Raw genomic sequence first — 25,668 nt, 5'->3', positions numbered from 1 at the left:
AATTAATAGTCGTATCTGCATACATTTTCTGTACAAACATTAAAAACAATGCCTGTAGCACATAAATGTTATCAACACAATAGATTCAGTAGAGACTTGGAACCCTACAAAAATAATGTTTTCATAGTTTCTCCTCTCTTGAGATCAAGTCTATGTTTTACTTTGCTTTAAAGTGAATGTCCAGAGACATGTCAGAAATTATAGACTATTTGACTGAGCATAGTCATAGAAACATAAGTTACAACTCTGTTTGTGAAAACTGTTTTTGGAGAATTTAAATATTCTATTAAAATTACCTTTCCCAGCAAGGTAAAGAAAAGAAGGTCAGAGCATGCTTACATTCTGGTGCCCACAGGAGCACAAAGAACACAGTGCATTGTGGTAAGCAGTCAGATAGGGCAGAGTTTCTTATGATTACCCTATTCATTTCTGCTCCTTGCTACCTTGGCTGCAGATCTTCTTCTTATAATTATTACTAGTTAATGAGAAGTAGAAAGAGTCTCAAAAAATTTAGCAGTTTGATTACCACTCTTTCAAATGCAATACTTTAACTACTTAATGCCCCCAAATGTGTTCACAGTGGTTTGATTACTACAAATATAAACTATTACAAATATAATTGTTTAACTTTAACTATTTAAATTTTCTGAATTATAAAATATTATAATAAATAATATCTATGAAATAATTTACCAGTCTTTTTGACAAGATCAGACACAAGATGTGTTTTCTTTGCATACTCTAGTGTCAGGCTATTTCTCAAATGCCAATTCCCATCACAATTGGCACCTTTGTCATTTATGAAATGGTTGGTGTTTTGCATTCAGCTAAGGAATTTGTGTTCAGGGAACAGACAGAACGCAAGTGTCCTGGTCAGCTAATGCCAATCACCGTTCCCCACTCCACAGGGATTTACTCAAAGAAGAATACAGCTTTCGGTCACCCTTTAGGGAAGTTTCTCTCTCAGTGCCAGAGTATGTCCAAGTAGATTCTTGGCTGTGTTTCTAAATTCTTGACAAGCAATATGGGGAAAAAAAGAATAGCACATTTCTGAAAATGGAAAATGTGTATAAATAGTAACTTTATATAAGGTTAAATTACAGAACTTACTGAATATAAAGCAATACCACTACATGTGTTTGGAAATACTGCAGTTCAAAGGCATTCTGTGCCTGATTTTAATGAATCTCACAAATACAAGGAGTACATTAGTGAATGCATCATTATGTTCAAAGAGTTTGATCCATTTATGAATAACAAGAATGGCAAACAACCTCCCAGTCCCAAAGGGTCAAATTCAGGGGCCTGTTACAAAATCTTTTACAGATTCACCTCTTGACAAATGCATTTTAGGAATGATTAAATTGAAGTTTCACAATACAAAAAGGAAAAGAACAAGCTCCCTGGTAAACCTGCCACAGCTGAGGGAAGAATAGGCTATGGGATGATCTTTTAGAAACTACAACAATTTTAATGCATTATGGAGTCTACCCTTAGCACAAGATGAGAATGAAGCAGTAATTATCAAAATCCAACCACCGATTATTTTCCATTCAATGGGCAAAAATATTTCTCATATTCTGATGCGAGAAAGCACAAGGATTTGTTTTTTAAAGATTAGATTATGCTAGAGAATTATAAACAGCAGGCACCATCAGCACTTAAGATTAGTGGACTTTTTTCTTCAAGAAATGTAACTGAGCACTAGCTACATCGCCATCAAGCAGGTACCTGGAGGTGAGTGTACAAATATCAACCAACTTCATGAACAGTTGGAAGGTCTGAAATTATTATGACCTTTGTATTTGCTAACTGACATAATTGCTTACTTCAGTGCACAGCTGTAGGAAAGAAATAAGACTCTTTTCACTTGTGCAAACTTACACTGACATATTTGTGAAAGCCCAAACTATCCCATACTGAAAGTTTTGGAATACTCTTATATCTATGGAAAATCTATTTGGATTACAAAATTCATGTAAGCCTCACATACAAATTCTGTATATTTTCATTGCTTCCATAACCTTTTCCTCTTCTCCCATTACATTATAGGTTAAGATGACATAAGTATGTGCTGGCAGTAAATACTTTCAGCATAATATGTGTTAGCATTCCCTCACAAATAAATATTTCCCTGAAGAACCAAAGAGTAGAAAGGACAGGCAGAATGCATTATACTTATGTAGCTTCACTGCATCATTTTATTTAGGGCCCCAAGCTGATCCCCTTAGTGTAGCTATAATTTCTTTTGGTCTTACACAGTGTGTATTGGGTTAATGAGGTCAACTTGATCTCTATATGGTACCCTAAACCCATGCCACCTCTTAATATAGCATAATTCTATGGTGACAAGAAGGAAATATTGAGATCTGGAAGCATTTTAGATTTTTACCTTTCCTCCTGCTCCATGTATATTTGATAATAAAAATTTATCTCAGGTTGTCTTCTTTTGCTGCATCTTCTACTGCCCCAGCTTTAATTCAGGCTATCCTTATTTCTAACCTGGATTATGGCAGTAATCCAGAAGATCCCTCTGCCTCCAGTCTGTCTCTGAATTTACTCTATCATCTACACTGATACCACTGTGTCTAAAACACAAATTGGATTTTTTTTCTATCTTGTTTAAATCTTTCGATGGCCTGGCGATGGCCTGGCTAATTCACTGCATGTTCACAAAGACAGTATCGTCATTAATGGTATTAAATGTCCTTTGGGCAAGCAACATCTGAGCATCCAACAGGAAGGAGTCAAGCCACACACCCTGAGCTATGGGGATTTAGAACCCTCAAGAGAAAGAACTTGAACATGGTCCACAGTAGGAGTCTAGATCTATACAGACATGTCTAATGAATAGGAAGACCATATAGTAATCTGATTTTAAGAAGTACCAACTGTGGTCCTGAGAAAAAAATCCCAAGGAGAATGAATTTATAAAGGTGGACTATATCCAACGACAGGGACAAGATTTTGCTAACAACTACTGGCAGTTTTTTGAGATGCATGCTTAAGCCTAACTTGAGTGCACTAAATTCAGCTGTGTGCCCCAAACTCAAAGCATCTATGCAGTCTATGAGGATGAGTACCATGTAGTAAAACCCCATATAATTATGTCAATATGAATCTCAAAATATCTAAAGCTGGACATCTTCCTTTCTTACTTAAGCACTTAAAGAAAGAAGCTCTTTGTATACTGTAAACCTAAGAGAATTATACAGTTGAGATGAGCAGAAGAGATGGGAAGGAAATCCGCAGATGGAAACTAAGAGAATACAGATATACGTGGTATTTTGAAGGCATATATGGGTTTCAAAGCATTCATAGATTCATTGAGAGATAGATGTATAGCATCATTGGCAGACACATTAAATGCCCTGGGATCCAGAGATAAAGAAAGGTGAGACCAAAAGTCATAGATAGTCACTCTGGAAACATGTTTAAGTCACTCCTGGCCATTTTTGAAAATGTCTAAAGAGACATAATGAAAAGGATGAGATTTTGGTAGAAGTTTTTGAGTCAGCAATCCTATTTTACATCTTTCAGGGAGGGGGAAATTTCCCCCTCTACCCTTCTTGAGTTCTTGTGGCTGGACTAATAATAAAATTGACACAAGACAGATTAAAGAAACAAGCTTAATTGGTACACGCAGAAGTCTCATAGAAATGGGACCTAAGAAGTGGTGAAAGAAGGCAGCTTTTATACATTTTAGACAAAGAAACAATAAATTTGAGGAATTAATGGGGCAAAGAAACTGAAGTTTGGGTGCTTAAATAGTAAGAAAATTTAAGCAAAGTTAGAGCTTGAGTAGTAAATTAGTAAAGCAGTAACAAGGTTTGTTTGTACAAGTTTCTCAGCCCTGAATTCCTTATCTCTGGTAATGAGGATGTCTTTCTACCTCCCAGTACAAGGAAGGTACCTTTCATATGGGAGATTTATTTCCTGCTTTCAGGGAGACAGAGAGGAGTGTTCCTCTTGCATCTACTGTTTCTTAAATAATTTTAATTCAAAATAATCAATATGCCATTAGGGCATATTTTGGAGCTTCCATGCCCACTCCAAGCACAACACTCTGGGAATCTCCACGTGTTCACCATCTTGGAAGTTCTCCCAACCCTGACCTTTTGCAGTTTTGATGGAAGCATGGTTGATTAAATCATTGGCATTTGGTGATTTTTTTTAAATAAGCACTTATGTACAGTTTTTTTTCTAAATTTATTTATTTGTTTATATTTTAATTTTGGCTGTGTTGGGTCTTCGTTGCTGCGCGGGGCTTTCTCTAGTTGCGGCGAGCGGGGGCTACTCTTTGTTGCGGTGTGCGGGCTCCTCAGTACGGTGGCTTCTCTTGTTACGGAGCACAGGCTCCAGGCCACAAGGGCTTCAGTAGTTGCAGCACACGGAGTCAACAGTTGTGGCTCGCGGGCTCCAGAATGCAGGCTCAGTAGTTGTGGTGCAAGGACTTAGTTGCTCCACGGCATGTGGGACCTTCCCAGACCAGGGCTTCCCGGACTGTGTCCCCTGCATTGGCAGGCAGATTCTTAACCACTGTGCCACCAGGGTAATCCGGCATTTGGTGATTGATTCAATCTCCATCCCCTTTCCCCTCTCCAGAAGTCTGGGGGTGTGACTAAATTTTCCCCAATTTGCTTTCTTCACCTGGCTAAATAAATTAGTTTGGGCAGCCTTCTCTAATCTCAACTCTTCAAACTCCATCATTTGTTAGGTGCCCTTTTTGAGTCCAACAACTCTATCATTATAAATTACACTGCAATATAATTATTTCTGTACTTTTTTACCTCCTCCATTAAATAGTGAATTCTTCAGTGACAAGGGTATTCTAAATATTACATGGTCGATGCAGTGTCTGATAAAGAGTAAACACCTAGCAAAACTATTTAATAGATTAATTCCTTCCCCCCATATTCTGTATTTTTCATACAGGTCTATCCATCTATATAGAATGTGGCCACCACCATCCAAATAATGTAAAAAGTGGAATCCCATTCCCCCCGTTATATCAATTACCTGAAATTATTTGCTTTACACTTGCTTTTTACTCTACCTGTTTTTCTTTCTTAATCTTATTCTGTGCTTTTTGTTTTAAAATTTTGTTCTAGTGGTATCAGGAATATGTTAAGTAAAATCTTACATATTTTATATATATTCTATAATATTTTGTAAAAATTAATGAATAAATCTTAACCTTAAAGGAGCTTAGAATCTACTAGGAGATGTAAGACATGTGCACCATAGAAATCTAACACATGATTGAAAGTGAGAAGTTCTATAATAGAGAAACATATAAAGTGGTATGAGAGCTCAAAAGAAATTCCAGTTAGGTTATCAACGAAGTTGTAGCAGACACTATTACTTGCTCACTTGGTGTTGGCAGGATTTGGTTCTTTGCTGGCTGGTAGACTGACAGTCTCAGTTCCTTGATGACTGTTCCCTGCATGTCTCCCTCAGTCCCTTATTCTGTGACCCTCTGCCTATACCAGCTCAAAACATAGCAGCTAACTTCCATTAGAAGGAGCAATGGAGAGATGAAGAAAAGGCCAACAAGATGGAAACCATAGACTTTTGGTAAATCTAATATTGGAAGTGACATCCCATCATTTTCACTGTATTCTATTTGTTAGAAGAAAGGCATTAGGTATGGCCTACATTCAAGGGGAAGGCATTTCACAAGTGAGTAAATACCAAGAGGCAGAGATCAATGGGGGTCATCTAGAGGCTGCCAATCACATATATACCTCATGAAACTTTCATTACAAATGACAAAACAACAAAAACAGCAAAAAAAGTTAGCACAGACACTCCTTGAAGCAATTCAAGTGTATGTTTCTTAGAAGACCCTCTGGAAGGAAAGACAAATACTTAAAAGGAATGGTGAGCAAGAAAATTGCAAATATGAGCAAATCTAAATGCGTTGACACATATAAAACAATAATAGTAGTTTGACGACTAATATAGCATGTAATTAGAAAACAGGCAAGATTATTAAAAAAGAAAAAAAGCAAGATATCAATAGCATGTAGAAGAACAGAGGCAAGTGAAAACAGATGATTCTAAGGTTCTTCTATTGTTTCAGAGCTTACTAAATCCAAGTATGCATATTATATTTTAAGGGTAACCACTAAAAATAGACATAGATTATGCTGTTTCCAGACTAGTAGAATGAGTGTATGGGTATATATTTGGGGGAAAATGCAGTGGGAATATAAATAAAATTCAGTCAGTACAAAAGAACACAGGAAATATGGATACTGGGAGGCATGGAAAAAGCAAGGTAAAAAGAAATCACAAAAGAGTAGAAAGTAAAATGTTTGAAAATAATGAAATCACAAAGTGGAAGATCTAACCAATGAACCAGAATACATAGATGATAGCAACTGGTTAGATATGGGGCCCAAGGAAAAAGAAAATTAAAGATCTGCCATTTTTCACTAGAGTGATTAGAAAGTTGATTGTGATATAATCAAAATCAGGGAGTATAGGACAGGTTACTGTTCAGTGAAATCACATGACAAAGTCAATTTTGAAAATTTTATTTAGATTTCAGCAGCTTTTCCAGAATTTCTAATTAACATGGCCTTATGGTTGGCAGTCAGGATAGATGGAGTTACCAAAGCTGTGTTTTATAGCATTTTGCATAAGATTGGGAAAATATCACTTGTCCATATGAAAAAATATGTGTGTGAGTGTGCATGGGGAGGGGAACAGAATGGATCTAAAGTTCCTTCAGGAAGTGCTTTGCCCCAACCAGTTGAGTCTGAGTTGCCTAGGAGACATCCAAATAGAGCTGTTCATTCAAGTAGAGTATAGAGGCATGGATGTTTATTGTAATATCAGACAGACTGGATTAAATCACACCTTTTCCATTTACTAGCTATGTGATTTGGACAGAGATACTTAGTGTTTGTAATCTTAGTTTCTTCAACTTCATAATGGTCACAAGAGCATCACTGTTGCAAAAATTCATTCAGTTACATAAGATAATGAATATAAAATGTGTAGAACAGTGCCTGAAACCCAGTGTGTGATTATTGACAGCTTTATTTACAAGTCAATTTCTATTCCCTTTAATATCCATTATTTAAACATCTCATAAATAACATATCTTTTGTTCAAATTTTAGCATAAAATGAAATCACATCTTGAATTTTATTTTCCTTAAAACAAATCTACTAAAAGACTAACATGTCATATGGTTCCTACTGACATATCCCAACATGTGGGTCACATTTGTTAACATTTCTATTACAGTGTTGTCATTGAGTCATACAATTCCTTGCCATCAATACCAAATTTCTCCTCAGAGTTCAGAAACATATTTTCAGATTTGATAGTAACAGATGAGCTTGCCATGAGATCAGCACTATAATAATTTACTGCAAATTCTTACCATTCATTTAAATAAATCATATAGAATACATAAAGCCAGAATATTTATACTATTCTTATCTTGTACATGAGGGAGTTGATAACATAAAAAATTTTAATTTGTATATAGATACATGTTCCTTCAGTGAAAATATAGGGAGAACATAGCCTGAGACAAAGTAAGTAATCTAATGTAAGAAAAGGAACCTAATTAAATTTAAATAAGAAAAAAAAAAAGGAAAGGAAGGAGCTATTTCACAAGAATGCATTATTCTAGCAAGAATACTGGGTAGTCTCTGACATTCAATATCTATGACACCATGGAAAAATCACCAACACTAAGCCCCATGTATTTCTCTTTTAAAAATGTTTGGAAATAATTTTGAACTAGTAATGTATTAAAGAGACACTCTTATGTAATTATAGTACAATTATAAAACTCAGTGTGTTTTTCATCTCAAACATTTTTCTACAAACTTGATTTGGGTCATTTTTATATCTATCAGATTTCTATTTAACTTTTTAAACATATAAAATATGGTTAAAATACTTTTCTAATGACCTTTGTTGCTGCTAATTCTAACACATATGTCAGTTATGGGTCAGATTTTTAAATAAACTTTTTACTTTGAAAGAATTTAAGATTCACAAGTTGCAAAAATAGTGCAGAGATTTCCCATGTCCTCTTCCCCTAACTTTCCCCAATGATAATATCTTACATAACCATAGTACATTGTCAACATAAGGAAATTGACATTGGGACAATATTATTAACTCAGTTACAGACCTTTACTGAAATTTCTCAAGTTTTGCATATACTCTTGTGTGTGTGTGTGCGCATGCACACGCACACGTTGAGCAAGAAGTATGGTTATATGGAAATTTGTCACATGTATAGATTTGAGTATAAACACCACAATCAGGACAGAGACTTTTCCATTAGACAAACACACACGCACACCCTCCTTACTATTACCATATTACTCCTTAATAACTATACCCTTCTTCCACCTCTAACCTCTGGTACTCACTGATGTGTTTTCCACTATAACTTTGTCACTTCAAGGTTGTTACATAAATGAAATCATATAGCATAACTCTTTGGGTTGGATACACACACACACACACACATACAGAGATAGAAATAGTTTCTATATCTATCGATCATCTATATCTATATAAAACCTATTTTTTAAAAATCACTTAGCGGAAGAATGGCATTACCTTTCCTAATAGATTTGGAAAATATCATTATATTACTGCCTATTTATTTTCTTATTTATTATTCTAGATGACTGTATATGCAGTGTCTATTTTTGTCTCTGTTTTGTACTAGGTGTTGGTTGGTTGGCTGCTTGGTTGGTCGGTTTTGAAGAAGATTGAGGTTTGAACTAAAGATAATTTGGTACACCAGTCTCAAGAATTTCTCTTAATTACTGTCCAAAGACAATCACTGAATTGAATTTCAATAAGATCTATCAACTCTGAAAGAGAAGACTGTATTATTTTCTGAAGTGACAGCAAAAAGCCTGGAAATGTGAAATGTACCTTTTGTGAAATGTACCTTTTGAATTCTGTGTTGGTAGATTTGGGCCTCTGGACTTTTTGCTGGTAGCTGCCCTGTTGCCCTTTAGAATCCCAAGTGAGAGAGAAAAGAAAGTTGAAGTTTTTCTCTCTCTTATTAACACGTTAGGTATGTGTAGCATTTTGCTGCTGGGTTTTATAGAAGTTCTATCTTGGCTAGCAATCACATCAGCCCCCAGTGACTAGAGCTAGCAAAAGCAACACCAGGATGGCTATAAGGATCCCCACCTTCCTCTGCTACTCTTGGTGCTTTGGGAAGTGGCTGACCAAAAACCATGATCCCACAGGAAGATTCTGCCTTGGAACTATCAGAAAGAGTAGCATCATTTTTATCACTAATCAAATCACCAGTCAGACACCAAGGTGGACCAAAAACTCTATCTTCATTATATGACTGCATTCATTGACCTTTGGTGGTGGTTCATAACTCCCATGCACATGAATAAGCATTGTGCTCTTGGCTCAAAGAGTAGCCAGATCTTAAAGGTAAAGTATAAATTAACATGTGTCATGAAGTATTGGATTTTTTCTGAAATCTAAATGAGATCATAAATAACAGATGAAATGCAATGACTTAGAACTCAAGGATAAATGGCTGGGCTCACTCAGGCCGGGGGAAGGGAGGGGTACGGAGTGAGGGGTGAGCCTGCGGTGGCAGAGGCCGGCGTGACGTTGCACCAGCCTGAGGCGCGCCATGCGTTTTTCCGGAGATGGAAAATAAGATAACACTCTCATTTTACTGAAGAAAAAAAGAGATTTACAATTGCTGTCCACTGCTGGCAAAGGCACTGTGATTTCAGACAAGAATTTCAAAAACTAAATGAGAATGTTTCTAAACTTTCCAGAGAGAGTAGGGAATATCTAGGTTCATTGAAAAGAAGATCAGTTTAAGAAAAAAATATGTGAAAGCTGGTTGCTGAGATGATAAGAAGAGGCCAAGGTGGCTGAATCATCAGCAGGAGTGGCATGCGGCATTAGCAGATGAAAAGCTCTTGGTGCTGCAGCCAGGAGTCAGTGCTGTGCCTCTGAAGTGGGAGAGCCAACTTCAGGACACGGGTCCACAAGAGGCCTCCCAGCTCCACATAATATCAAGCGGCGAAAATCTCCCAGAGATCCTCCATCTCAACACCAGCACCCAGCTTCAGTCAACGACCAGCAAGCTACAGTGCTGGTCACACTATGCCAAGCAACTAGCAAGGCAGGAACACAACCCCACCCATTAGCAGAGAGGCTGCCTAAAAACATAATAAGTCCGCAGACACCCCAAAACACACCACCAGACGTGGACCTGTCCACCAGAAAGACAAGATCGAGCCTCAACCACCAGAACACAGGCACTAGTCCCCCCCACCAGGAAGCCTACACAACCTACTGAAACAACCTTAGCCACTGGGGACAGACACCAAAAACAACAGGAACTACGAATCTGCAGCCTGCAAAAAGGAGACCCCAAACACAGTAACATAAGCAAAATGAGAAGGCAGAAAAACACACAGCAGGTGAAGGAGCAAGATAAAAACCTACCAGACCTAACAAATGAAGAGGTAATAGGCAGTCTACCTGAAAAAGAATTCAGAATAATGATAGTAAAGATGATCCAAGATTCTATTTCCCTGATCCAAAATCTTGGAAATAGAATAGACAAAATGCAAGAAACAGTTAACAAGGACCTAGAAGAACTAAAGATGAATCAAGCATCGATTAAAAACACAATAAATGAAATGAAAAATACTCTAGATGGGATCAATAGCAGAATAACTGAGGCAGAAGAACGGATAAATGAGGTGGATGATAAAATAGTGGAAATAACTGCTGCAGAGCAAAATAAAGAAAAAAGAATGAAAAGAACAGAGGAAAGTCTCAGAGACCTCTGGGACAACATTAAACGCACCAACATTCGAATTATAGGGGTTCCAGAAGAAGAAGAGAAAAAGAAAGGGACTGAGAAAATATTTGAAGAGATTATAGTTGAAAACTTCCCTAATATGGGAAAGGAAATAGTTAATCAAGTCCAGGAGGCACAGAGAGTCCCATACAGAATAAATCCAAGGAGAAATATGCCAAGACACATATTAATCAAACTGTCAAAAATTAAACACAAAGAAATCATATTAAAAGCAGCAAGGGAAAAAAAACAAATAACACTCAAGGGAATCCCCATCAGGTTAACAGCTGATCTCTCAGCAGAAACTCTACAAGCCAGAAGGGAGTGGCAGGACATACTTAAAGTGATGAAGGACAGAAACCTGCAACCAAGATTACTCTACCCAGCAAGGATCTCATTCAGATTTGATGGAGAAATTAAAACGTTTACAGACAAGCAAAAGCTGAGAGAGTTCAGCACCACCAAACCAGCTTTACAGCAAATGCTAAAGGAATTTCTCTAGGCAAGAAACACAACAGAAGGAATATACCTACAATAACGAACCCAAAGCAATTAAGGAAATGGGAATAGGAACATACATATCAATAATTACCTTAAAGGTAAATGGACTAAATGCTCCCACCAAAAGACACAGATTGGCAGAATGGATACAAAAACAAGACCGATATATATGCTCTCTACAAGAGACCCACTTCAGACCTAGAGACACATACAGATTGAAAGTAAGGGGATGGAAAAAGATATTCCATGCAAAAGGAAATCAAAAGAAAGCTGGAGTAGCAATTCTTATATCAGAGAAAATAGACTTTAAAATAAAGACTATTAGAAGAGACAAAGAAGGACACTACATAATGATCAAGGGATCGATCCAAGAAGAAGATATAACAATTGTAAATATTTATGCACCAAACATAGGAGCACCTCAATACATAAGGCAAATACTAACAGCCATAAAAGGGGAAATCGACAGTAACACACTCATAGTAGGGGACTTTAACACCCCACTTTCACCAATGGACAGATCATCCAAAATGAAAATAAATAAGGAAACACAAGCTTTAAATGATACATTAAACAAGATGGACTTAATTGATATTTATAGGACATTCCATCCAAAAACAACAGAATACACATTTTTCTCAAGTGCTCATGGAACATTCTCCAGGATAGATCATATCTTGGGTCACAAATCAAGCCTTGGTAAATTTAAGTAAACTGAAATTGTATCAAGTATCTTTTCCGACCACAATGCTATGAGACTGGATATCAATTACAGGAAAAGATCTGTAAAAAATACAAACACATGGAGGCTAAACAATACACTACTCAATAACGAAGTGATCACTGAAGAAATCAAAGAGGAAATTAAAAAAAATACCTAGAAACAAATGACAATGGAGACACGACGACCCAAAACCTATGGGACGCAGCAAAAGCAGTTCTATGGGGGAAGTTTATAGCAATACAATCCCACCTTAAGAAACAGGAAACATCTCGAGTAAACAACCTGACCCTGCACCTAAAGCAATTAGAGAAAGAAGAACAAAAAACCCCCAAAGTTAGCAGAAGGAAAGAAATCATAAAGATCAGATCAGAAATAAATGAAAAAGAAATGAAGGGAACGATAGCAAAGATCAATAAAACTAAAAGCTGGTTCTTTGAGAAGATAAACAAAATTGATAAACCATTAGCCAGACTCATCAAGAAAAAAAGGGAGAAGACTCAAATCAATAGAATTAGAAATGAAAAAGGAGAAGTAACAACTGACACTGTAGAAATACAAAAGATCATGAGAGATTACTACAAGCAACTCTATGCCAATAAAATGGACAACCTGGAAGAAATGGACAAATTCTTAGAAATGCACAACCTGCGAAGACTGAATCAGGAAGAAATAGAAAATATGAATAGACCAATCACAAGCACTGAAATTGAAACTGTGATTAAAAATCTTCCAACAAACAAAAGCCCAGGATCAGATGGCTTCATAGGCGAATTCTATCAAACATTTAGAGAAGAGCTAACACCTATCCTTCTCAAACTCTTCCAAAATATAGCAGAGGGAGGAACACTCCCAAACTCATTCTAAAAGGCCACCATCACCCTGATATCAAAACCAGACAAATATGTCACAAAGAAAGAAAACTACAGGCCAATATCACTGATGAACATAGATGCAAAAATCCCCAACAAAATACTAGCAAACAGAATCCAACAGCACATTAAAAGGATCATACACCATGATCAAGTGGGGTTTATTCCAGGAATGCAAGGATTCTTCAATATATGCAAATCAATCAATGTGATACACCATATTAACAAATTGAAGAAGAAAAACCATATGATCATCTCAATAGATGCAGAGAAAGCTTTCGACAAAATTCAACACCCATTTATGATAAAAACCCTCCAGAAAGTAGGCATAGAGGGAACTTTCCTCAACATAATAAAGGCCATATATGACAAACCCACAGCCAACATCGTCCTCAATGGTGAAAAACTGAAACCATTTCCACTAAGATCAGGAACAAGACAAGGCTGCCCACTCTCACCACTCTTATTCAACTTAGTTTTGGAAGTTTTAGCCACAGCAATCAGAGAAGAAAAGGAAATAAAAGGAATCCAAATCGGAAAAGAAGAAGTAAAGCTGTCACTGTTTGCAGATGACATGATACTATACATAGAGAATCCTAAAGATGCTACCAGAAAGCTACTAGAGCTAATCAATGTATTTGGTAAAGTAGCAGGATACAAAATTAATGCACAGAAATCTCTGGCATTCCTGTACACTAATGATGAAAAATCTGAAAGTGAAATCAAGAAAACACTCCCATTTACCATTGCAACAAAAAGAATAAAATATCTAGGAATAAATCTACCTAAGGAGACAAAAGACCTGTATGCAGAAAATTATAAGACACTGATGAAAGAAATTAAAGATGATACAAATAGATGGAGAGATATACCATGTTCCTGGATTGGAAGAATCAATATTGTGAAAATGACTCTACTACCCAAAGCAATCTACAGATTCAATGCAATCCCTATCAATCTACCACTGGCATTTTTCACAGAACTAGAACAAAAAATTTCAAAATTTGTTTGGAAAAACAAAAGACCCCGAATAGCTAAAGCAATCTTGAGAACAAAAAACGGAGCTGGAGGAATCAGGCTCCCTGACTTCAGACTATACTACAAAGCTACAGTAATCAAGACAGTGTGGTACTGGCACAAAAACAGAAAGATAGATCAATGGAACAGGATAGAAAGCCCAGAGATAAACCCACACACATATGGTCACCTTATCTTTGATAAAGGAGGCAGCAATGTACAGTGGAGAAAGGACAGCCTCTTCAATAATTGGTGCTGGGAAAACTGGACAGCTACATGTAAAAGTATGAGATTAGATCATTCCCTGACACCATACACAAAAATAAGTTCAAAATGGATTAAAGACCTAAATGTAAGGCCAGAAACTATCAAACTCTTAGAGGAAAACATAGGCAGAACATTCTATGACATAAATCACAGCAAGATCCTTTTGGACCCACCTCCTAGAGAAATGGAAATAAAAACAAAGATAAACAAATGGGACCTAATGAAACTTCAAAGCTTTTGCACAGCAAAGGAAACTGTAAACAAGACCAAAAGACAACCCTCAGAATGGGAGAAAATATTGGCAAATGAAGCAACTGACAAAGGATTAATCTCCAAAATTTATAAACAGCTCATGAAGCTCAATAGCAAAAAAACAAACAAGCCAATCCAAAAACGGGCAGAAGACTTAAATAGGCATTTCTCCAAAGAAGATATACAGACTGCCAACAAACACATGAAAGAATGCTCAACATCATTAATCATTAGAGAAATGCAAATCAAAACTACAATGAGATATCATCTCACACCAGTCAGAATGGCCATCATCAAGAAATCTAGAAACAATAAATGCTGGAGAGGGTGTGGAGAAAAGGGAACACTCTTACACTGCTGGTGGGAATGTGAATTGGTACAGCCACTATGGAGAACAGTATGGAGGTTCCTTAAAAAACTAAAGAGAGAACTACCATATGACCCAGCAATCCCACTACTAGGCATATACCCTGAGAAAACCATAATTCAAAAAGAGACATGTACCAAAATGTTCATTGCAGCTCTATTCACAATAGCCCGGAGATGGAAACAACCTAAGTGTCCATTATCGGATGAATGGATAAAGAAGATGTGGCACATATATACAATGGAATATTACTCAGCCATAAAAAGAAACGAAATTGAGCTATTTGTAATGAGGTGGATAGACCTAGAGTCTGTCATACAGAGTGAAGTAAGTCAGAAAGAGAAAGACAAATACCGTATGCTAACACATATATATGGAATTAAAAAAAAATGTCATGAAGAACCTAGGGGTAAAACGGGAATAAAGACACAGACCTACTTGAGAATGGACTTGAGGATATGGGGAGTGGGAAGGGTAAGCTGTGACAAAGCGAAAGAGAGGCATGGACATATATACACTACCAAACGTAAGGTAGATAGTGGGAAGCAGCCACATAGCACAGGGAGATCAGCTGGGTGCTTTGTGACCGCCTGGAGGGGTGGGATGGGGAGGGTGGGAGGGAGGGAGATGCATGAGGGAAGGGATGTGGGAACAGATGTATATGTATGACTGATTCACTTTGTTATAAAGCAGAAACTAATTAAAAATAAGGATAAGTGGCTGTATAGAGATCTGAATTTCCAATTAGATTCAAATAAGCATGTTAAAATTTAGTCCTTCAGTGTATTCAAAACTGTGGTCAGCCTGGCTATGGGTCAGTTCTTTCACTTCAGTAAGTCTCTATGTTTTGTATGTGTGTGTGTGTGTGTGTGTGTGTGTGTGTGTGTTATAGCTAAATTGCTGGCAAATTGAAATCATAAATTATTATTATCATAAACATAAATTATTACTGATTGACAGCCATAATCTAAAATAAAACCCCCTTTATTATGTTAATGGTTCTTTGTGAGCTTCTCCCATGCATGTTCAATTAAAATATTGGAAATAGAGATGTGAGATCCTTCTCCAGAAATTAACTGAAAAGCAAGGTATAATTAAGCAAACTGTGGTATGCAAAGCCTTGAAGTTAAGAATGATATTCATGACTTAAAAATGGATTAAATGTCATTTAAATACAAAATAACATCAAAATATTCCTTAGTAGCCTTGCCTGTTGGTCAAGACTTCCTCTTTAGAAGAAAATGCAAATAACTACACAAACACTGCTTGTGATACGTGGAATAATGACCTCTCCCCTTACAAAGCTGTCCACACTCTAATCCCTGGAACCTGTGGATGTTATATGACAGACATTACTTTAAAATACGATCATGAGTACAGACCTTGAGATTATCCTGAGATGTGGAAATTATCCTGTATTATGTTGTTGGCCTGGCCTCATCACACGAATCCTTAAAGGTGGAGAACCTATCCTGGCTGAGTTAGAAAGATGAAGAGGAAAGAAGGAGGACAGATTTGAAGCATAAACGAGGTGGAACCTCTGCTGATGCCTTTGAGGCTGGAAAAAGGGGGCCATCAGCCAAGGCATCTAGAAGCTGGAAATGGCTCTCAGCTGACAGTCAGTAAGAAAATTGGGATTTTACTCCTGCAGCTGCAAGGAATTGAATTGTGCCAAGACCCAAATGATCCAGGAAAGGTTTTCAAAACCCTAGAGCCTCTGGAAAGAAATGAAGTCCTGCTGCCACCTTGATTTTAGCTCAGTGAGTTTTGTGTTGTACTTCTAGCCTACAGAACAGTAAAATACTAAATTTGTATTGTTTAAGCTTCTAAGTTTTTTGCATTTTGTTAACAGCAGCAAAAGGAAACAAATGCTCTATGCTACAGAACGGATGTCTACTTATCTATTGATCTAAATATCTGTATCTATCATGTCTTTTCAGTGGTTTATAAAGCCTTGCAGCATGGCACCACAAATGTACCTTAGAAATCTTTTTTGCCCCGAAGGCTGAAGGAAAGGAGGGAGCAAGCAAGAGGGCCTCCTGACACTCACTACACTTCAGGCATACTCATTCTCCTTTTACATGTCATTTGAATAATGGACTATTCTGCTTATGAGCATTTAAAGCCACTGTTTTATTGCATTGCATTTTTTCTTGTTCATTATATTGAATGAGTGAAAAAACAGAAAATGAAGGTGCTAGTTCTAAAGATGAGAAATTCATGTCTCCTATCCTTGATATACTTGAGGTAAAAGTTGAAACTCATTAGGAAAGTTGGAAGTAGAGACTATTTTGACTCAAATGGATGCTCATTAGACCTAAGCCTGTCAACTGTGTGTTCAGTTATGAAGGGAAAGATCAAAGTAGGAAATGTATGAAATGCTTGAAATAATTCAGCAGAGATCACATCTAAAATGTGATATGCACTTAGAGATTTTATAATATTTTAAGCTCCTGCAAAAAGCATCCCCTTCTTTAAAACATGCAAGCCATATGACTTGGAAAGTTATTAAGTCAAACACACTTTTAGCATAATATATACGAGAGATATCAAAGAGAGAATGATTCAATTGGAAGAGAGGTTTTCAGGTAAGGAGTAAAAAGAGGGAGAGAAGCAAACAGTGGCACCATGCCTAAGGCTCATGGGAGAGAGAATGTGCTCTGGGCCGCAAGTAATCATCCAGTCTTCACATGGAGACTATCTCTTTGGGGAGAGAAATAAATCAAGTCCTTATGACTCAATGGTACTATTATTTTATACTCCAAGAAAAATCTTTCTAATAATAATTGGTCTTCTATGTGGGTCTACCTTCAGGGATTGAAAATGCTGCTCAGTATCTGGTAAATTTAGTAGTCATATTTCTCATTATTAATAGATAACCTCTCTCTAGAAAGAAAAAAGAATAGATGAATAGCTATACACAAATTTATAAGTATATAGATGGATATAGGTATATAAATAATTACATATATAGATATGGATATAGAATATATAGATAAATATAGATATATCCGTCAATAAACATAAATATCAGACACTAGGTCTTTCTCAACTGGAACATCATGAGAGAATTAAGTCCTATTCCACTAAGGCATTTTTGAAGGTTATGAATTATCTTTTCATCTGTGCATTCAAATGGTACTAATTGAGACAAGTAAAATAATCACTTAGACATTTTCTATGTTCTGTGGTTCAGCTGTGGAACCCTAGTTGAGAAATCTCAAGATGATTTATTTGCATAAGTTAACTTGCTACCCACATCCTTCAAATTTCCTAGTCTGCAGACTTTTGGACCCTCTCTCTCTTATGGGGATGACTGAGATCTTAATATATTCTATTATACACATGTTCCATGACATAAAACTCTCAATACAGACTTAAATATGAGCTCTTCCAAGAAATCCTCTTTTATCAGTGTAGCCAGATGTGATCTCTCACTTTCCTAAATTACCTTTGCTCTTTATTTCATATTTTCTCATCTTATTATATTTATATACTGGCTTTTCCTCTCAGATTTTAAGTACTGTAATAAGTGTCAACCTCTATGTTTTTTCTCTGGCCCCAGTCAGAACGCCTGGAACTGATAGGCACAGAGTGCACACTGGTGGAATGAGAAAATTAATTTCTGAGCATACGTCAGTAGCTGGAAAGACTTCACCAAAGTAGGAAACGAATGTTATGAATTCATGGGGTTTGATCCCCATGTGGGGATCAAATTCCTTCAAACTATATCTCACCAGAAAAAAGTAATAAATAAATTTACAGTAGAGACAAAGAAGTACGTGGATAGGCTCACATTACCTCACTCTTCGTAGAAAAAAAATAAACCTGAAAATTGTGAGGTCTGGAATGTCATCTTTACATACAAAATTAGCACTTATAAGCTTATTATAGTTATATCTTATTAATGATGGGATAGCATATATGTAATGAATTGCACACCTCTAAACTGGTACTAGCTTTAATACTATACTCTTAAAGCACCATATATAGCACTCTGTGCATGTGTATGTTAAATTAAGTTTCACCTCCTGAAATTTATTCTGACTGTATTTTACTTTATCTCCACCATTAAACATTACATCCCCAAAGCTTACCTACTTCCTTTCCTCAAGTTCTGTACATTTTTTACTCTTCCCTAAAATATGGGAAGTCCCATGGACAATATTACTAACTAGGCTAAATTACCTTCCAATTATCAAACCTCGCTGTGTGTGCAGTGCACCCCACCGGATGCTAGATGCTGGGTGAATGAAGGTAAGTATCTAATATCCTCTTAGGAACCCATGGTCTAGTGGTCTCAATAATATTTAATCCTGGCACTACTGTTAATTTTTAATTTATCCACAGTCAGTTTCTCAATTTCATTAAAGAGTTGTTTCTTTTTATAATAGAAAAGAAACAAAAAATGTATTCCTAGCCATATGTTATTTGAGATATTATTATTAAAATCATAAAAGAATGTTGAACACTAATCATCTAAATACAAATGAAATTTGAATACCTTTTATTTTTTATTAATTAATATATTTTTGAAATAATTTTTTATATTTGGCTGCGTTGGGTCTTTGTTGCGGTGCGCGGGCTTTCTCTAGTTGCGGCAAGCGAGGGCTACTCCTCATTGCGGTGCGCGGGCTTTTCATTGCGGTGGCTTCTCTTGTTGCGGAACGCGAGCTCTAGGTGCCTGGGCTTCAGTATTGTGGCGCGCAGTTGCTCCGCAGCATGGGGGATCTTCCCGGATCAGGGCTCGAACCCATGTCCCCTGCATTGGCAGGCGGATTCTTAACCACTGCCCCACCAGGGAAGTCCTGAATCTCTTTTAAATTGCTTTAAATTTTGACTAATTTAAGGGGTCTTCCATTTCTATATTAAGCATGTACAGGGTGGATTTAATCATCCAATTTTTTTTCCACCCAGGCCTGATTGTCAAAATTTGGTGAATTTAAAGCATCTATTTTTTTTTTATCTTGTTTATCCAGAATCCTAAGCATATTTGGGGTTTAGTTGAGTCATAACTAGGATGCTTAATTCTCAAAGTAATACTCTAGAAATGCCATGAACATCCATAAAATTATACATGTAATGACCTTTTGCTCCCAGAACTTTGCAAATAGGAAAGTAATGGCCTATAAACCTGGGTTCTAAAAAGTAAAACCACTTAAAAGTTATTTTAATTCACCAGAACCGAATAAACCTTAACTTTCAGTTTTTATTTTAGCATGTCATATAGTTAAGCTAAAAACCACAAAAAGAGCTTTGTTTACTTTATTTTACATAACAAGATCTCTTTTGTTATGTTGAATGATTTTAGATGAGTGGATTATAATTATTTTGTCCCAGGGCTTCCAGAAAAGAGCCCTTGAAGCTAAAATGCATACTTAAGGGGGCTTCCCTGGTGGCACAGTGGTTGGGAGTCCGCCTGCCAATGCAGGAGACACAGGTTCGAGCCCTGCTCCAGGAATATCCCAAATGCTGCCAAGAAACTAAGCCCGTGCTCCACAGCTACTGAGCCTACGCTCTGGAGCCGGGGAGCCACAACCGCTGGGCCCGCGAGCCACAACTACTGAGGCCCGTGCGCCTTGAGCCTGTGCTTCTCAACGGGAGAGGCCACCACAATGAGAAGCCCGCCCGCCGCAACGAGGAGCAGCCCCCGCTCGCTGCAACTAGAGAAAAGCCTGCGCGCAGCAACAAAGACCCAATGCAGCCAAAAATAAATTCATAAATAAATTAATTTTTAAAAATGCATACTGAAGGCACACTGTGGCATACTCAGAGGAAATGAGGGAGTTGTGCCCCCAGTGCTGTAGGTAAATCGTAGAAACATTGTATTGAGAGAAAATAAACAGTACAAAAATATGTTTTATAAGAATGTATACAAATAAAAGATTTTTTTTAAAAAAACAGCTGCTAATATAGCTCTATCTATCTATCTAATCTGCTTACCTACCTATCTATCTATAACATATTAAAATGGGTGCCTTTTTTGGTGGATAGAGAAATGAGAGTAGGGAACTGGGCCAAAAGAGAATCAAAATTAAAAGAGTTTTGCTCAGATCAATGTGAGTTACTAACTGAGGCATATGGTTAATATAACACTTCGCGTCTGAGGTCCAGAAAATCAAATAAAAAGGAAATAAATAAAAGAAAATAATAAGCTCCTAATCTAAAAAATGTAACCTTTTAACATAGTTAACTTTGGTGTGTTATCTATGGCACAATTGATGAGGGTAGTGACAATTAGGACATTGAAACACACCTCAGCCCGTTTTATATTTTAGTTAAATATCCAGTTATACTCAATATTTTGGGGGAATTGGAATACCCAAATTTATCAAAGATGTCCTAGAATAGACAAAGGAGTTCCTGGAACACATCTCGCATTAAACTCTGTTAATTCTCCTTTTAAGGTGTGTCTGTGAGTTCTTTTCTGTCACCAGAAGAGCCCCATCTTTACAGAGTCTGGATTTAGTGCTCAACCTCTATTCCATGGTTCTAAGCAGTTCAGCTTCAGGTCACAAGGCAGTGTGCTATGAGAGGCGATAGAATAGTGCATTAGAACACGGGCTTTAAAGTCACATTGCCCCAGTTCAAATCCCAGGCCTGCTACTGACTGGCTGTGTATCCCTGGGAAAATTTCTTCAGTATGTCTGTAAAATGAATGGAGTAATTTTACTTATCTTTCAGGGTTATTTTTAGGTTTGAATTTTTTTTTCTTTTGTATAGAAAACAGTGACAGGCATAGAAAGCCTTCAGTATATGTTAGTTAAAATAATTAGTAATTTTAATAATAAATTTGCATATCATTTAGTGAATCAAAAGCTTTGCTGTTAATAAAACCAACACTCTTTAGGAGACAGTATAATAAAGATCAATTACAGTGCTATTCAAGTTCTGTTTCACAATTCGTTGGTCTGCAAATTGGTTACCAGTCTGTGATAAGTATAGAAACTGAACGTGTTTAGAAACATATATAACAAAATGACATATTTTGTCTATTGAATCTAATATAAAAACTTATATTGAATGTCATCATTTTATTTTATTTTTGTATTGATTTATTTTATTATTGCTTTTTTTTTAACATATTAGTCTCCAGTGAATTAGGATTAGAAGAAATAACAACAACAACAACACTGGTCTTTTACCACATATAGTTTGAGAAACACTGGTCTACAATTATTCTTTGTCTTAAGTGATTTTTATCAAATTCTTCCAAATACTTTAAAATATTCTCTCAGAGTGTACAGAACCTACACTTTTCTCCATGTTATTGCATGTGAATATAGATGTCTACAAAAATGAATATGGGGACTTCTATGAATTGTAATGAGTGAATAATATTTTATTATTTGAAAACATGACCAACTAGTCATTCTTTCTTATTGAATATTGAAGTTATTCATTTCATTCTCTATTTTACATAATATAAAAATGAATATCCCTGTACGTAAACTGTTTTATGAAGTCATAATTATTTCTTTTTTTAAATTTATTTATTTTATTTTTGGCTGCCTGGGTCTTTGTTGCAGCACGCGGGCTTTCTCTAGTTGCGGCGAGCAGGGGCTACTCTTTGTTGTGGTGCATGTGCTTCGTGGCTTCTCTTGTTGCAGAGCACGGGCTCTAGGCGTGTGGGCTCTGTAGCTGTGGCTTGCGGGCTTTAGAGTGCAGCCTCAGAAGTTGTGGAGCGTGGGCTTAGTTGCTCCGTGGCATGTGGGATCTTCCTGGACCAGGGATTGAACCCATGTCCCCTGCATTGGCAGCCAGATTCTTAACCACTGTGCCAGCAGGGAAGTCCCCATAATTATTTCTTGAAGATAAATTTCTAAAAGTGAAATTAAATCACTGGAAATCCAGATTTTTGAGGCTTTTGTTGTGCACTGACAAATTTCTCTCTGAACTAATTGTACTAATTTGTAATCTCTCAAGCAGTGTTCATGGGTGTGTCAATTTTCTTTCTTGTCTGCTTTTTCTTGGTTATTCATATTTTATTATAAATAATAATATGTTTCACTATTTTATGGATCAATTATTTGACTGCAATTTAAAGTATCTTCAAATGATCATTAGACTTTTTAATTTCTTCTTTTGTTAATTAAGTGGATTGCATATGTCAGTAAATGCATCTGCCCTGCCCATAGTTGCTGGAAATAGCCAACAAATTGCATCATCTTTTGATAAGAAGTCTGCCCTGAAGCCGAATCTTTATTGAGAACTAGACAAACAAATCTCAGAAAATAAAGTCAGCTACAGTAGCTGTTGAACCAAAAGGTGATGAGATTTTGCTTTAGGTGGCCATTTTGCAGCTATGAAGAAGCTGCATGAACAAATCTAGACTGGCTTTAGAGCAGAGAGAAAGTTAGAGAATCCATGAGGAGAAAAATAAAACAGCTTCCATTCCTGACTTTCTATCTCCAAGCTTCAATCCCCATGAAGACTAAATGAAATTCTTGCTTTTCATTTATTTCTTTTTATTTCATGCAAGCTAAAGTGTATTTTAGTTCCTTGTAACCAAATCTTTTCTAGAGTTTATTTTCTTCCCAGCTATTCCATTATCTCTTGGGATACTTGCTAATTTTTTTGGTTTGAACTCTTTATCTTAATTATTTTTTTATTCCATACACATTATAAATATATATTTCTAATATGTTGTCTTTTAATTTTGCTTATGTCACTTTTGAAGAAGTTATCAATATTATTAAATGAATAAATTTTCTTTTATGTTTTCTTCCTTTCTTATAATACTTCAAAAGGCCTTTTCATACATAGCATTTATTTTTGTTTTACCAGTACTGTAATCTATCTTATTTACATATTTACCTACTCATAGTGTTTAGTACAAGAAGTCCTCTCTTTGCACAGTAGTGTGGGACTGTAAAAATAATCATACAAACTAAAAACATGAAAGCAACTTTAATGATCAATGGGAAAATTATGATTGTTCCATGACTTCTAAACTTTGTTGTCAAAACATTAAAAATTTTCTTTCTGTTGGTTATAGAGATATGTATATGAAAAATTAGTAAAACATTTATTTAGTGCACTGAAACGTTGGAGATGTTGAAAATTAAAGTGTTTTATTTATTTGTAAAATAGCTTATCAAGAGAGTAGTTTGAATAGCATTTCCCTTTTCTTCTCTTCATATAATTTAAAATATGAAGTGAGCATTTTTTTTTCTTATGCTCTGGAGAATTTCCTTATACCTTTCAACATTTGGAGCAGGTTCCAGCGTTTACCCTTTGTGCTTTCAATGTTTTGAAATATCTCTGAGAGTTCCTTCAGTGTGAAGTTTTTGCTGGCATTCCTTCCTCTGAGACATCTCTTTCCTTTCCATCACAACTACTTTACTCATTTATGTTAACAAGTTTACCCTCACTAACTTACTATGGCACATGTTTAGAGTCTCTTGAAGGTGTCATTGTCAACATTCCTACACTCAGCTATTTGTACTGTAACTCTACTTACATTTGATTTGAATTTCACTTCTAGCATCACCACTTTTCTTTTTCCCCCTCCTCCTTTCCCTTCTCTTCTTTTTCCTCTTCCTTGCCTTCCTCCCTTTTCCCCCTGCACGTTCATCTTTGTTGACCATATCTCTCTTTGTCTTTCAATTATCCATTTTTGTAAAATGTCACATAGATTTACCACTGGGAGACAAGAAGGCAACACAGTTCCATACCTTGATGTCTGTGTGTGGACTTGTTAACAGATGCTCAGAAATCAATCACTGACAGACTTTGAAACAAGTGACACAATTGGGTCATTGATCATGATGCAGGTCTATTATTTACTTAGTGATTCGTGGACTGAAGTGCTGGTAGTGAAGTTTGTATCACTATGTAATTCCTCACAACTCATACCATGATAAGCAAAATTTAAACTGTGTCATTGGGGGACTGGGGTTACTTAACTAAATCATTGTTACTGAAAGTTGTGCATTCAGAATCATGCAAAAGCAGGGACTGCTTGTACTTAATCTATTAATACATCTTAACCTGGCCAAAGCTAAGCTTTAGAGATCCTTTATGTGAATTAGAAAAAGGTGCTCTCAAACCCCCATAGATGTAACCCTTTAGATGACATACTGATAGCTCTAAGTTGTGGCACCTATTGTGACAATATTCACAACTACTTCTAAGAGATACTTCATCCAGCCCATGAGTATTCCTTCATTTCTGGGAAGAGGGGACAGTTGCCTTCTCTTTTGGTAGCTCCTTGCTAGGATGCTCCATCCCCACAGATGTCACACATATGCTAGCTCAACTGACTGATGTTGCTTTTGGCTCTTTGCTTAACTTGAAACATAGCTACTGGTCAAGGGTTAAAATCTTAGAATCAGTGTTGTTTAATACAAATGAAAGTCTCAGTAAAGGGAATTTTTATTCATAGAAAACAATTTTGAAGGAGATTTAAGTAGACTGGAAGAGAGCTATACACTTGGCCTCATCTCATGTCCCCTTACCTAGCTGTTTTTCCTGAGTTGAATGACGGTCTTTTCCCATTCACCCAGAATGAGCCTATTAGGTAGGAAACAGCACCACTGAATAAGTTGATTTGTTTACTATAAAAAAATTACTGTTTGAATAATATAGCATCCTTTTCATGAGAATTCACAGAAGTAATTTCTCTCGGGCCTTAGTATCAGGGAGTGTGATACTTCTCTTATACAACTCTTTGTTTTTTCTTACTGAATTATGTTATCATATTTCTTAATTCATACTAATTACTTGAATGAATTTCATATTCATTAATTAATTTAGGGTGAAATTTGTATTCTGCAACCAACATATGTAAAAACCCTTGATGAGCTTTTCCTGTATTAATGTC

General features: G+C 36.4%; 1 protein-coding gene across 1 annotated transcript in view; it reads left to right on the top strand.

Moving 5' to 3' along the window:
• Window positions 1–1,443: 1,443 nt before the first annotated feature.
• Window positions 1,444–25,668, top strand: part of LRP1B (LDL receptor related protein 1B) — a gene marked incomplete at its 3' end in the record, with an annotated part of 2,351,282 nt that continues 2,327,057 nt past the window's right edge. The window contains exon 1 of the mRNA XM_082630936.1: window positions 1,444–1,737. The remainder of the gene's footprint in view (window positions 1,738–25,668) is intronic.

This window comes from Mesoplodon mirus (assembly GCF_964341445.2).
Source record: "Mesoplodon mirus genome assembly, chromosome: 8".
NCBI classification, from domain to species: Eukaryota; Metazoa; Chordata; class Mammalia; order Artiodactyla; family Ziphiidae; genus Mesoplodon; species Mesoplodon mirus.
The sequence above is the reverse complement of the archived record's forward strand: the minus strand, read 5'-3'. Positions and strand labels throughout refer to the sequence as shown.